The 14,955-nt window shown below is 41.2% G+C and overlaps 1 protein-coding gene and 1 non-coding gene across 2 annotated transcripts in view; both read right to left on the bottom strand.

Moving 5' to 3' along the window:
• The window catches only part of THADA (THADA armadillo repeat containing), a 311,584-nt gene that overhangs the window by 107,125 nt on the left and 189,504 nt on the right, over positions 1-14,955 (bottom strand). The gene's annotated exons all lie outside the window — the stretch shown is intronic.
• On the bottom strand, positions 2,240-2,365 carry LOC136134257 (small nucleolar RNA SNORA77). Its single transcript, XR_010656539.1, has one exon. It is a non-coding gene; the product is annotated as a small nucleolar RNA SNORA77 (small nucleolar RNA).

The following is a 14,955-nucleotide window of genomic DNA, read 5'->3' as shown; positions in this document are numbered from 1 at the left end:
TGGATCCTCAAACTACTGAGTTTCCTTAAAGACAATACTGAGATCAATAAGGAACTCTCTGATGTAGCAAAACTCATTAATGAAAAATAAAACTGGTAATTTGTTCAGTCAAGACAGTTAATGCAATACTGAAGGAGGAGAGTTAGCAGTGGTATAAATGAAACAAAATTAGTCATGAATCAATAACTGTCGAAGCTGAGTGATGGGTATATGGGATTTATTATATTATTCTGTCTACATTTGTGTATATTTAAAATTTTATAACAGAAGTTTAATAAAAAGATTTAGAGAGGGAGAGAAGTCAAAGAGAAAAGAAAACAGCTATAGGACATTGAGATGAAATCAATATAAAAAGAGCTTATGATCTAGCGCATGAAATAAGATATATACATAAGTAACTAAAATTAAAGGTAGAAAACAGTAAGCGCTGTAGGAGGGATAGAGAATAGAAGGTCCAGAAATAACTCCCTGTAAGTTCAGAAGATGATAAAAGTGACATTTAAACAGTAGTGAAAAGATTGATTTATTCAATAAATGGTATTAAGACAACCAACTAGTTCTTTGGATCTGTACCCAAATCCTTGCACTGAAATAAATTCAAGATGGAGAAAATAATCAAATGCTAAGAAAAAAGAAACTATAAAAATGGTAGAAGAGAACAGGAAAATGTTTTACAGTCTTTAGGTAAAAACAGGCTAAGAATGAACATTAAGCCATGAATGTAAAAAAATAAAAAGTAAAGAAAGATGTATTTATAACATAAACTGAACATAAAAACTGAAATCTTTGGTACAGCAAAAACTACTAGGAATATTCAAAAGTACAGGTAAACCAGGGGTAAAATATTTGCCAATGCCCCTAAGGAACAAAGCTCTTGCAAATTACTAACAAAAATGAAAGTAATTGAATGAAGTACGCCAGGGAGTTACAAACTTCCTCATTCATAGCACCCTTAGCACCTCAATAATCTTTTCATGGTGCCCCTAGGCCAAAAGAAATACCTAACAGTTCCATTTATTAAGTAGTTAGGTCCAAACAACCTAATAAGTATGTATGCCCTAACAACTTTTTGAAAAAATAATACACATAAGTTGAAAGAAAAAATATCTTTATTTCATTCTTTAATAACCACAATTACTTACTAATGGGATGTGTATGCCTGTTGGATACTTTATAACTTCCCAAGCCTTGGAATTGCTGGACTCCACCACCCTCATTCCTATTCCACATGGCTTTTCTCATGGTACTGGCTCTTTTTTTTTTAAGCTTCTGTGCTTTTCATTCATTCATTCATTTTAATTTTTTTAAACATCTTTACTGGAGCATAATTGCTTTACAATGGTGTGTTACTTTCTGCTATGTAACAACGTGAATCAGCTATACATATACATATATCCCCATATCTCCTCCCTCTTGCATCTCCCTCCCACCTTCCCTATCCCACTCCTCTACGTGGTCACAAAGCACCAAGCTGATCTCCCTGTGCTATGAGACTGCTTCCCACTAGCTATCGATTTTACATTTGGTAGTGTATACATTTATTTATTTATGGCTGCGTTGGTCCTTGCTGCACGCGGGCTTTCTCTAGTTGCGGAGAGCAGGGGCTACTCTTCGTTGCAGTGCGCGGGCTTCTCATTGCGGTAGCCTCACTTGTTGCGGAGCATGGGCTCTAGGTTCACAGGCTTCAGTAGTTGTGGCTCACGGGTTCTAGAGCACAGGCTCAGCAACTGTGACACACGGGCTTAGCTGCTACGTGGCATGTGGGATCTTCCCAGACCAGGGATCGAATCTGTGTCCCCTGCACTGGCAGGTGGACTCTTAACCACTGCGCTACCAGGGAAGTCCCTCTCATGGTACTAGCTCTTTATTCCAGCAACTATCAAATACTCAACTTTGCAAAGACATACAGAATCATCAAAACGAATGCAGTGTGAGCTAATGTTGATAACTGTAAATGACTTTAAGCTAGTAGTTCACATAATATCTCACAGATGGCAAGTGTCATTGTCCTTCTCCCCCAAATTTAAAATATCCCACAGCGCTTTGGCTCACACTTTGGGAACTGCAAATGTTTAGCAAAGAATGTAAACAAGCAATTCACAGATAAAATACAAATAGCCAATAAACATATGAAGACATGTTTAATTTCATTAATGTTTAAGGAAGGGCAATTCAAACAATGAATTTTTAAAGGAAAAATATTAATTCACAGACAATTTTTTTTTTTTTTTTTTTTTTTTCCCGTGTACCGGGGTGGCTGCATTGCCCTTAACAGGTCAAAGTGGTCACAGCCTCCCGGAATGCTGCTGTGGCAGACAGAAAAAGCACCCGCCTGGGGCTGCAGTCAGGTGCAGAGTGAGTCTGCACACAGACAATTTTTTTTTAAGGGCAGGACGCCTTAATATGTGGGTAAAGAAACAGACATTCTCATTCATCACTGGTGGGAGGAGAAATTGTTACAACCTTTCTGGGGGGTAACCAGCAGGGCCATGCTGTTGCACATACAATGTATTCTATACAAATGGTCTCCCTTGTTGTTAGACAAAGCAGCAATTTGGAAGCGTAGCAGTTGCTATCAAAATGGAAAACATGTACTTACTTCAATCTTGCAATACCCACTTTTAGGAATTGATCTCACAGAAGCATTTACAGGTATGGGCAAAGAAGCAGATGCCCAAGGATAATCTCAAGCAACACTTATGATAACAGGAAAATTTAGAAACAATCAATACAGGACCAGTTGAAAAAATTATAGGACATTCTTACTAAGTATCCCATCACATCTAGCCAAGCTGTACACTCATTAACATAACGTTGTAAGGACTTCCCTGGTGACGCAGTGGTTAAGAATCCGCCTGCCAATACAGGGGACACGGGTTCGATCCCTGGTCTGGGAAGACCCCACATGCCGTGGAGCAACTAAGCCCGTGTGCCACAACTACTGAGCCTGCGCTCTAGAGCCCGTGAGCCACAACTACTGAAGCCTGTTTCAGCAGTAAATACTACAGTACTACACAGTCTGTGGGTTGGTTGAATCCAAGGATGCAGAGGAATCTTGGCTACAGAGGGCTGACTACAATTATACATTGATTAACCCCCGAGTTGTTAAGTGTCAACTGTATAGACTCATAACAAGTTGCAAAAATAGAGTTGTTATACCTTTCACTCAGCTCCCCCTAACTGTGACATCTTATATAACTGTAGTACTATATCCAGAGCAGAAAACTGACAGTCACGTTACTGATAATTAGATTATATACCTTATTCAGTTGTCGCCATATTTTATGTGTATTCATTGGTGTGTGTGTTGGGGTAGAGGGGGCCGTTTTAGCCCATGCGTGGATTTGTGTAACCACCGCAATCGAGATATAAACTTTCTTATTACCGTAAAGGAAGACAGCATTATTTTTGGAATCAGAAACAGTAAAAACAAAATAATATCCTTTTTATCATGTATTCCCTAACTTTAAACTATGAAAATTCACATACTAATTATTAGGACAGGTGGCTATGTGGCATTTTTCACCTAGAGACAGAAATCAAGGAAAAGGAACTTTTCAACACATCACAGAGAAGATGTTGACTTTTCCAAGGTTCCTTTGGTCTCCTCCTTTGACTGTTCAGATCTGTGCCCAACGTGGGTGGAAGAGCTGATTGGAGGAGAGACCCACTGAGGGTGGAGAAGGCTGGCCGCCAGGGAGGTGGGGAAGGGCGAGCTGGAGAGAGAGCTGCAGGAATTATTTCCAGGGTTGTCTTCAGCAAACAAAGCCGAAGGAAATGCAGAGTTATTGTAATAACTTGCATTTCCCAGACGTTAGAGCAGCTGTAAAATGTGCCTTACAAAGAGTCTGACCCACAGAAAAGTGTCTGGCTTTCAGCATCTAGCCTTCAGGCTGGTAATGCACGTGACTCCCTGCTGCCCAGTGAGGGGGTTGGGGCAAAAGGCCCCGCAAACCTAGAACCGGGCCGGAGCCGGCCTCGGGAGTCTGCTGGCTTCCAGCACACTATGCTAACAGAGACTCCTCTTTCTGAAAAATGGATATGGAAAAAAAGGTTTTTTGACTCTTCGGGTTGCAGCTAATTTCAAAGGTCATCAAAGTAAACAAAAGGAAAAAACAGTGAATCTTTATAAGTCAAAAAGTGACAACTGTTTATAAAGCAACTGTTTACGTTTTCACATGGAGGAAGGAAAAAAATGATTCCTCTAAGTCCCCAGGAATGGAGATTTGGGTGCTTCCCCCTTCCCCCAGTTTGTTTGTTCATTTACCATTCAACACCTCCAGCAGTGAAGTCCAGGAACATCTGTTATATCCATTTTATGTGGAATTATAAAAGTCTACTGGATGGCTGGGATTTGTGAAATAAACCAGGCAGTGTCTTAAGCAAAAGCCTCCGTAGCACTTCTTGCTAACTGTGCCTTCCACCACCCTGCTGAGAAGGTGCAATGCCCAGAGTCACATAGACCGGCTGCAGTAAGGTCTCTCCCATTCTCGAGGCTGGTTTCCTCTGAGCACCTCTGTTCAGAGAAGGGTGATTCCAGGAGGTCTAACTGAAGCCAAGGGACAGTGAAACCAATCTTTATGAACCTCCTCTGCTGATCCCCTTTTTGCTTATGAGTTTTCTTGGCTGAGCTGACAATGATTTCTGCACAATCATCATGGATGAGCATCTAACTGGATTTTATATGTTATTAGACATATTCCAAAATAATGAGACTAGATGGTACTACAATCTAAAAGGTGTACATTGTTTTACATGGGATGCTGTTCGCATTAATCAAGGTGTGATCCCTTGTTATAAAGATTTCATATTATTTCTACTTAATCCATTAAGGCTCAGCTCATCAACTCCCTCTGTGAAGTTCTTCCTGACAATTTTAGGTTGCGGCCATCTTTCCATCCTCTCATCCTATAGTATTTATTATTTGAACCACTCATCTGGCACCTAAGATATGTTGCCTTGATTGCTATTTATCTTTTTATGTAAACCATGTCTTTTTATCTCCTACAGAGCCTTACTGGAATGCAAAAGTTTGTTGATTTGATTTTAAATTTAAGGCAGTTACCAAGTGGGCTGAGATAAACAGTACTTCCAAGGCAATAGTTAACTCAGTAGTGAAAGTAAACACCAAGACTGCTTGCGAATGGGTTGGCTTACAAAGTAAGATGACCAATGAATGCAAGTCCTTGAGACTGGTACATGTTTACGGCCTGGGCCATCAGCCTGCTATTCCGAGCCCACTAACATGTCATGTTATCTACATGAATTCATCATCCCCCAAGCTCATCTTGAGGAAACTCATAATCTACCCTCTAAACCTACTTCAGCTCAAACACTGGCACCTCTATGAAACCACTCTCCCTGGAACTGTTACGTTTCTTTGTTGAATAAGTGGCTGAATGAAACAGTGACTCTCTGGGTAACCATCCATAATCCATTTTGGCCTGTCCCCTTTCACTATACTGCTGGAAGGCTATGAGGATCAGGTTTAGGAAAGTTCTAAGAAAAGTTGTTACAAAATTTTCCCCATAAACAAGCCCTCCCAGTCAAATATTGGGACTGACTGCAACAGGACGACAGGATACTCCTCTCACTACCCAATAAATTTATACTGGAAACTTCAGTCTTTGGACAAGTGGTTCTAAAACCAGGGTGATTTTACCTCCAGGAGACATTTGGCAATGTCTAAAAACATTTTTGGTTGTCACAAGTGAAAGGAAGAGCTACACAGCATCCAGTAGGTAGAGGCCAGAGATGCTGCTAAACATCCTACAATGCACAGGACAACCCCTCTCGACAAAGAATTATCCAGCCTAGAATGTCAAGAGTGCTGAGTTGGAGAAACCCTGGCCTACTGTAACAGCATGGGCTCTGCAGTCAAGACCTAGCTGGGGACCTTGGGAAAATTATTTAACCTCTCTGAGCCTTAATTAATTTCCTCATCGATCAAATGGAGCTAATAATATAACTCATCTCATGAGGGTATTGTGAACTCTAAAAGATAATTGATGTGAAAATAACTTCGTAATTACTCTTAAAAAAATTAGTCATCCTTATTAATGGATGCATGCCTATGTGTGACTTTAATTTTGCTATGCATTTGAAGCATATCTCAGTATTGGTGTAGAAAGGAGACTAAATATATAACACTAGGAAAGTGAATCCCTGTGATTAAAGACTACTCTCCCATCCTCAGGGATTCTGTTTTATTTCCGTAACATAGATACCCCTCTTCATCCATCTGGGGTATCTATGTTCTCCTGATTCTGCACTATTCGGTTGCTTTCTTTACCCCTCTGTGGTACCTGCTTATGCTTTTTTTGGCAGTTGTTTTTGCTTGGCCACTGGACTTCTGCCTTCTGCAGTACTGTTCCTTAGCAATGCTTTTCTTAGTGGTCCCTCATAATTTTCCCAGAAACTGTGCTTTCTGACTAATCATCTTATTACAGCTCGTAACAATGACCAAGTGTATGGCAAGGAAAAATGAATGATTATCCCTCAGGTGCTTTGAGGAGTATAAGCACAGTACCTGTTATCAAGTTTGCCCTTCTTTGTCAGCATCTGTGATTTACATCTAAGGGTAAGTTGTGCCATTCAGTGTTGTCAAAAGAATAATTTGGTGACCTTTGACGATATTAGCTCTATTAGTTATGACCATCAAGAGTTTCATCCTTGATACTCTTTCTAACAGACCATGCTCCATAAACTTGCATATCCAGAGGTACAACTTTCCAGCTCCATTTTCCTGCCTCAGAGAGGCAAATGCTTTAAAAATAAGCTAAGTAAGCACATTCTTATTTTCCTAAGTATTTCCTAAATGACCCAAACCAGGTAACAGTTTAACAAACACTTTAGCTTCCACTCAGGTCATTTCCTGGGTGAATCTGACCATTTTGCTTTCGTTTTATATTTAAAGGAAGCAAAGCATCTTTTCATGCGTATATTAGTCTCACAAAATGGATAATATCTGCATATTTTATACAGCGAAGGCTTACAGTCTTATGTTGTAGTCTTGTATGAAATGTGTGTTAATGTGTGCATGTATTTAAAATTCCATAGATTCTTGATTTTTAAAAACAGGTAATATTGTAGTTAGTTCCAATCTTCTTGAAATCAGTGGTGAACTTCACCATTGATTGAATAGAATGAATCATGTCGCCATAACTGGTAGAATCTTAGCTATAATGAAAAAGGAGTTTACTCAGAAACCTTTGAAGGGGTGGATGAGGAAGAGGGTCTCACCTAGTCCAGAGAGATGCCTTCGACTTTGGAGATTAGTGATCATTTTACCATTGGAAAAACAAATGGAAAGGCAGGGCTCATCTTAGCATTGTGAGGAAGTGAGTAAGATACTCACCAACAGGGGAATCTTGGTTCGTAAGCTTGTGGACTAGGGGCATTTACTCTTACAGAAACAACGGAAATAACACACAATCCCTGAGGATAGGAGAGTAGTCTTTTTTTTTTTTTTTTTTAATTTAATTTATTTTTACTTTTGGCTGTGTTGGGTCTTCGTTGCTGCACGTGGGCTTTCTCTAGTTGCAGTGAGCGGGGGCTACTCTTCGTTGCGGTGCGCGGGCTCCTCATTCTGGTGGCTTCTCTTGTTGTGGAGCACGGGCTCTAGGCATGCGGGCTTCAGTAGTTGCAGCACTGGGGCTCAGTAATTGTGACTCACGAGCTCTAGAGTGCAGGCTCAGTAGTTGTGGCGCACAGGCTTAGTTGCTCTGTGGCATGTGGGATCTTCCCGGACCAGGGCTTGAACCCGTGTTCCCTGCATTGGCAGGCGGATTCTTAACCACTGTGGCACCAGGGAAGCCCAGGAGAGTAGTCTTTAATCAAGGGGATTCACTTTCCTAGTATTATTTAAATAGGCTTTTTATGTAATGTGATAGATTCAAAGGCCCAGTAGAGCTACTAAAACTGACTTCTCCTAACAAAATGTATTAGTTTAAAGCAAGGTTTTTCAACCTCAGCACTACTGACATTTGGGGCCAGATAGTTCTTTGTTGTGGATCCTGTCCTGTGCATTATAGGATGTTTATCAGCTTTCCTGGCCTCTACCCACTGGATGCTGATGGCACACCACCAGTTACAACAACCAAAAATATCTTCAGACACTGCCAAATGACCCCTCTGGGGAAAACTGTCCTCCAGTTGAGAGCCACTGCACTAGGCATCCAAACCTATACACTGATACCATGTATTATACCTACTTTGAGGAAGTTGATACGTAGTATAGTCTATGTCCTAAAGAAGATCCTGACTCATTCATTCATTCAGCAAATATTATATTGTTGATATGTCTCTTCTAGGCAGAGTGAATAGCACATATCAAGGCCCTGGTGCAGGACAAGGCCTGGGTATTAGAGGGAGGTTCCAGGGGTAAGAGTCGAATGAAAGGAGGAAAGCAGTATGAGATGAGGTTGGAGAGGCAGGCTGGTCAGGTCATTCTGGTGCTTATAAACTACTATAAGAAGTTTGGATTTATTTTAAGACTGAGAATGACTAAACAGCTTTAAGCAGGAAATTAAGTCAATCTCATCTGTGTCTCAGAAAGGTCCTTCTGCCTGATACAGAGAACAGAATGAAGGCGGCAAGAATACAAGTGGAGAGGTGACTGTAGTTGTCCAAGCAAAAGATGAGGGTGGCTTGGACAAGGATAGTGGTGTAGAGATTGAGAGTAGAGAAGTAGATGATACTGATGGATTAGACACCAAGCTAAAGAAAATTTGATCCCCAGGTTTCTTGAGAAACTGGGTGAATGATAGCGCCATTTACTGAGAATGTGAAGTTCAGTGGAGGGCCATGTTTGTGGCTCAGCCAGGTTGTGGAATAAAGAGTTTATATTTGCTCAGATAGGAAGGCATCATCTCCTGATCCAATGCAGGGTGAGAAGGAAAGATAATCTCTACTTCCTAGGAGCTTATGATTTATTTCAAGAGACAGCATACAAGTACAATACGGTCACATCCTCTGTGGGACTAGGGTCTAAAGCCAAGACTGGGGTGAACGCTGTATACAGAGAAAATGACCTTGAATCACATTCAACACAGCGACAGACACTAAAGAGACAGTACATTTCCATCTCACAGCTCACTGTTCACTCCGGCGCACATGTTCACTGACAGAAAAGGCAATACTATTCAACAGGCAATTTGTAAATAGTTTTTCTCTATCTTTTATTCCTTAACTTCGCACAGATTTAGCAAGTTAATGTAATTACACAGCAAGTCTATGTAATTCTACTAGTATAAAATAAAATCAATTTTCACTTAAAAAGTGAAATACCAAAAAATGAGATTTATTATCTAGCAAACTATATACAAATACATAGAGATTCAGTTAATGAAAGATCTAACTAAAGTGGGATAAAGGAAAGGCTCACTTTCTGAAGAATGTGGAGTTTTAATTAGGAAAATGTCACAAGTAAAAAGACCAGGGTGGATTTGGAATTGCATACATACAATTGGTAGTTACTCCCCATGACCACCTGGGTCTTCTTATTTCTCAGATCTCTATAAACAATGAAAAACTAGGAGGTTTAACTGTTTCAATAGGAGTGGGGTGTGATGGTATGTAGAGAGTGGAGGTATCCACAACATAGTGGAGGACTACAAATAAGAAAACGTAAGTTTATGCACAATACTTCTTCATACTGGAGGAGAATGAGGCCAAGAAACAAACCATTAAGGTTCCCATTGAAGTTACTGTGTAGCTAAAACAAGAAATTAAGATTCCCTACATTTCTATGAAAAAAAATAGTACTGCATTTCCTCAAAAAATTAAAAATAGAATTAACATAAGATGCAGCAATTCCACTTCTGAGTATATATTTAAAAGAATTGAAAGGAGGGTCAAAAAGAGATATTTAGTACACCCATTTCATAGCAACATTATTCACAATAGCCAAAAGGTAGAAGCAACCCAGTGTCCAATGACAGATGAATGGATAAACAAATGTGGCAGACACATACAATGGAATATTACTTAGCCATTAAAAACGGACATTCTGGGCTTCCCTGGTGGCACAGTGGTTGAGAGTCCGCCTGCCGATGCAGGCGACACGGGTTCGTGACCCGGTCTGGGAGGATCCCACACGCCACGGAGCGGCTGGGCCTGTGAGTCATGGCCGCTGAGCCTGCGCGTCCGCAACGGGAGGGGACACAACAGTGAGAGGCCCGCATACCGCAAAACAAAACAAACAAAAAAACCCGGACATTCTAACACACAGGTGAACCTTGGGGAGATTATGCAAAGAGAAATAAGCCAGTCACAAAAAGACAAATATTGTATGACTTCACTTACATGAGGTATCAAGAGTAGTCAAAAAGAGAAAGCAGAATGGTAGTCTCCAGGGGTTGGGAGGGAAGGGAAAAATAGGGAGTTGTTTAATGGGTATAAAGTTTCATTCTTGCAAAATGAAAGAGTTCTGAAGATTGGTCAACAACATGTGAATATACTTAACACTACTGAACTGTACACTTAAAAATGGTTAAGATGCGGCTTCCCTGGCGGCGCAGTGGTTGAGAGTCCGCCTGCCGATGCAGGGGACACGGGTTCGTGCCCTGGTCCGGGAAGACCCCACATGCCGCGGAGCGGCTGGGCCCGTGGGCCATGGCCACTGAGCCTGTACATCCGGAGCCTGTGCTCCACGACGGGAGAGGCCACAACAGTGAGAGGCCTGCGTACCGGTTAAGATGGAACTTTTACATGCACTTTATAATAATTAAAAGTTTAGGGGCTTCCCTGGTGGCGCAGTGGTTGAGAGTCCGCCTGCCGATGCAGGGGACACGGGTTCGTGCCCTGGTCCGGGAAGACCCCACATGCCGCGGAGCGGCTGGGCCTGTGAGCCATGGCCACTGAGCCTGTGCGTCCGGAGCCTGTGCTCCGCAACGGGAGAGGCCACAACAGTGAGAGAGGCCCGTGTACCGCAAAAAAAAAAAACCAAAACTTTAAAAATTTTTTAAAGATTCCCTATATTCAAGTCACCAATATTCAATACTGTAATATTGTATTCAGTATCATTTCTGGGACATGTTTTAAAATCTTGCATTACAGAGTTCCTCATCTATTAAAAAGCCTTGTGGGTGAACTACACATTTACTTTAGTGCACCAACTGGTATTGTGAGCCTGCATTAATTAGATGCTCTTAGAACCTCATTTTGATTTCTTTTAATCCTTAAAAAAATTAGCATCAGGTGCTAATTAAAAATAGCCAAGTCTATCATTAGAGGCAAGCCATAAGATGGTACCAACTGTAGGGAAAGGAAAAATTCTCAAGTGACACTGAGACACTGGAACATATGAGCAGACAGTATAGACCTTTCTGGGGTTTTTTTTGGTTTGTTTTATTGAAGTATAGTTGATTTACAATGTTTCAGGTGTACAGCAAAGTGATTCAGTTATACACACACACACACACACACACACACACACACACATATTCTTTTATTTTAATTTTGGCTGCTTTGGGTCTTTGTTGCTGCATGTGGGCTTTCTCTAGTTGCCACGATCAGACTTCTCATTGTGGTAGCTTCTCTTGTTGCAGAGCCCGTGCTCTAGGCATGTGGGCTTCAGTAGTTGCAGCACGTGGGCTCAGTAGTTGCGGCATGCAGGCTCTAGAGCACACGGGCTTCAGTAGCTGCAGTGCGTGATCTCAGTAGCTGTGGCTCATGGGCTCCAGAGCGCAGGCTCAGTAGTTGTGGTGCAAGGGCTTAGTTGCTCTGCAGCATGTGGGATCTTCCCTGACGAGGTATCGAAACCGTGTCCCCTGCATTGGCAGGCTGATTCTTAACCAATGGCCACCAGGGAAGTCCAATACATATACATACATATATATTCTTATCCACTATAAGTTATTACAAGACACTGAATATAGTTCACTGTGAAGACCTGTTTTATTGCTTTCCTAGTGTCCACTGCTTTTCCAGTCTCTCTACTATGATGGATAGTAGATATAAATCCACCGTAGGATGAATTCTTAGACAAAGTTTAATTTAAAAATTTTTTTATTTATTTATTTTTTGCTGCATTGGGTCTTTGTTGCTGCACGCAGGCTTTCTCTAGTTGTGGCGAGTGGGGGCTACTCTTCGTTGCGGTGCGCGGGCTTCTCATTGTGGCGGCTTCTCTTGTGGAGCATGGGCTCTAGGAACGTGGGCTCAGTAGTTGCAGCATGTGGGCTCAGTAGTTGCGGCATGTGGGCTCAGTAGTTGTGGCTCACGGGCTCTAGTACACAGGCTCAGCAGTTGTGGCACACGGGCTTAGTTGCTCCGCGGCGTGTGGGATCTTCCCGATTCAGGGATCAAACCTGTGTCCCCTGCATTGGCAGGTGATTCTTAACCACTGTGCCACCAGGGAAGTCCTGACAAAGTTTAATTTTTGAAAATTTTCTCCTCTGTAGACTACTTTAAAAAGTATGATGCTCACCAGAGAAGACGTGGCTGAGACTATTATTATGATCTATATGTCATCTAAAAGCCATCTTAAGGAGGTACAAAAGTTTGCTTTGTATCATAAACTTGTGCCAAATCATCAACTCTACTTCCCATACAGTATCTACCTTCTCTTTGCTCACAGCTAAAACCTCTCAACATTTTCACACTTTCATTATCCCCATTCCACACCACCTTTTTAACCTGTTGATAACTCTTTTTTTCTTTACCTATGCTGAAATCTGTTCAAAATTTCACCAGCTCACCATCTCAACATCAAGATAGTCCTTTTCTTTTCCATCATCCCAACACTTATCCAACCCAACACCACAGGTCAGAAAACTTATTGGTGTTCTTACTTCCTTCTCAAGTTCACTATCTATAGCAAAACACCTCTCCCATTACCTCCTGGTCTCCAGCTATAAAACAGAAATGATATAACCAACCTCTCCTCTATCGCTCTGGATGAGGACCAAGGGTTTATGTGCACTGCTGACCTCCTTGATCCTTATAAGATGTGTCATGTGCAATTATTATTGTTATCTCTGCCCTGGTTTCCCACAACTCTTACTTCATGCCCCTTGATCTTGACCACAAAACATTGTGTTACTAAACAGCTCACTCAGTCTCCCGCTTCCTCCACTCCTGGCTTTGGGCAGTCTTGCCAGCTGCCCTTTAAACTTGGAAGAGTCTCCTCTTGCATCTGCCAAGCTGCTATTTCAAATGTTTCCTCCTTTCTCATGTCTGCCTGACTGCTCTCCACATGAACAACCAGGAGCACCTTTCCTAGAGTGGAACAAGTTTGGGGAGAAAATAAGTGATGAAATGAAATCCAGAACACCTTTTGCCCATTAAATAGTTGCGCTTAGAAATGTCAAGATTTTATTATTGCTTTCATGGTCCTTTAACCTCAATGGCAAATTACCTAGTGATATACGATATCCATCACTTGGGGGATAAATCTCCTCTGTTATCTCCTGGACACGACACAAGAATCACTTGTCTCGTACGTTAACTCGATTTTGTATATTGAATCCCTCTCTTCTACTCTTAACCCACTGTTTTCCAAAGTTGTCTGATTATAAGAATCACCTATGTTGCACATGAAAGAGGTAGATTCTGGAGTCCTACTCCAGATCTACACAATCAAAATCTTCAGGACAGGAATTTGGGAAACTGTATTTTAAACAGTGCCCACAGGTAACTCTTGTGTCAAGTAAGTTTGGGAAACATATGACAGCCTGTTAAATCTTCCTGTTTTTGTCAGTGTCCTAACTACCAGAGATCTGAAGACATATAGCCAGATGTCCTGAATTACTTAGGCTTTAGTCATGAAGATTCTACCTACTCCAACCATGCTGACAATTTAATTTAAAATTTATACTGTGTGATTCTGCACTCTAGTTTTTCTGTTGCAGTCATACTGCAAGATTCTGGTGATGAATTTATACTGCTTTATATCCACCCAGTGCTTAATTAGCACAATACTGAGCATTCAATTGAAACTCAATTTAAACCTTACTGAACGATCAGCACCACCCAACTCAAAAAAAAAAAAAAAAATCAAAACAACAAACACACTAAAATTCCATGTCTCAAAGCCTACCTGAGTAGCACTATATCCTTCCCTCACCAACCATCAGGTTAATGAGAATGAGAAAATGAAAATTTAGGGTTTGTCTCTTGGCCTGAAATCAATTATTCAGTGATTTGGCCAGATTTCTACAAACTATTGTTAGGCCTTGTCTGACTGCCTAGATTTCTCATAATAGAGTCAACTTCCTTTCATCCCTCAAGGATTACTGCTTTGACCCTGTGTTCTTTCCACCGTCATGCTGGGGAGAGCTCAGAGTTAATGATCTGCATCTGATAGTGCATGATAAAAATTCAAGTAGCAGGCCTGCTTTCAGGCAAGCACACACAGGAACACTTAGATACAGAGAAGTTTCATGTTGAATACTGTAAATGTTCAAGGTGCTTACTTTAAAACATATTTTCAAAGCACAAAGACTATTCTAGATTAAAATATAAATGAATTATATTAAATAGAAAAGAATGTAAGACCCTTTCTAAAAATGAAAGATTATCACTTACATAACATCCAGAAAAATAAAGCTGAGCAAAAAATAGGAAGCCAGAGACTTCCCTCGTGGCACAGTGGTTAAGAATCCACCTGCCAATGGAGGCGACATGAGTTCAATCCCTGGTCCATGAATATCCCACATGCTGCGGAGCAACTAAGCCCATGCACCACAACTACTGAAGCCCGCGCACCTAGAGCCCGTGCTCCACAACAAGAGAAGCCACTGCACCACAACGAAGAGTAGCCCCTGCTCGCCTCAACTAGAGAAAAACCCATGTGCAGCAATGAAGACCCAACCTAGCCAAAAAAAAAAAAAGGAAGCCAATTTATTCAAGACATTAATATTGAAAACAGACGTTTCAGTGGGGGTATACCACAGCTATGCTCAATATTACATGTTTCAAAAGGATGAATCCACTCTCTGTTAAAAAAAAAAAAAA

The sequence above is a fragment of the Phocoena phocoena genome, chromosome 14, assembly GCF_963924675.1.
Source record: "Phocoena phocoena chromosome 14, mPhoPho1.1, whole genome shotgun sequence".
Taxonomy (NCBI): domain Eukaryota; kingdom Metazoa; phylum Chordata; class Mammalia; order Artiodactyla; family Phocoenidae; genus Phocoena; species Phocoena phocoena.
This window is presented reverse-complemented; position numbering and strand designations above follow the sequence as displayed.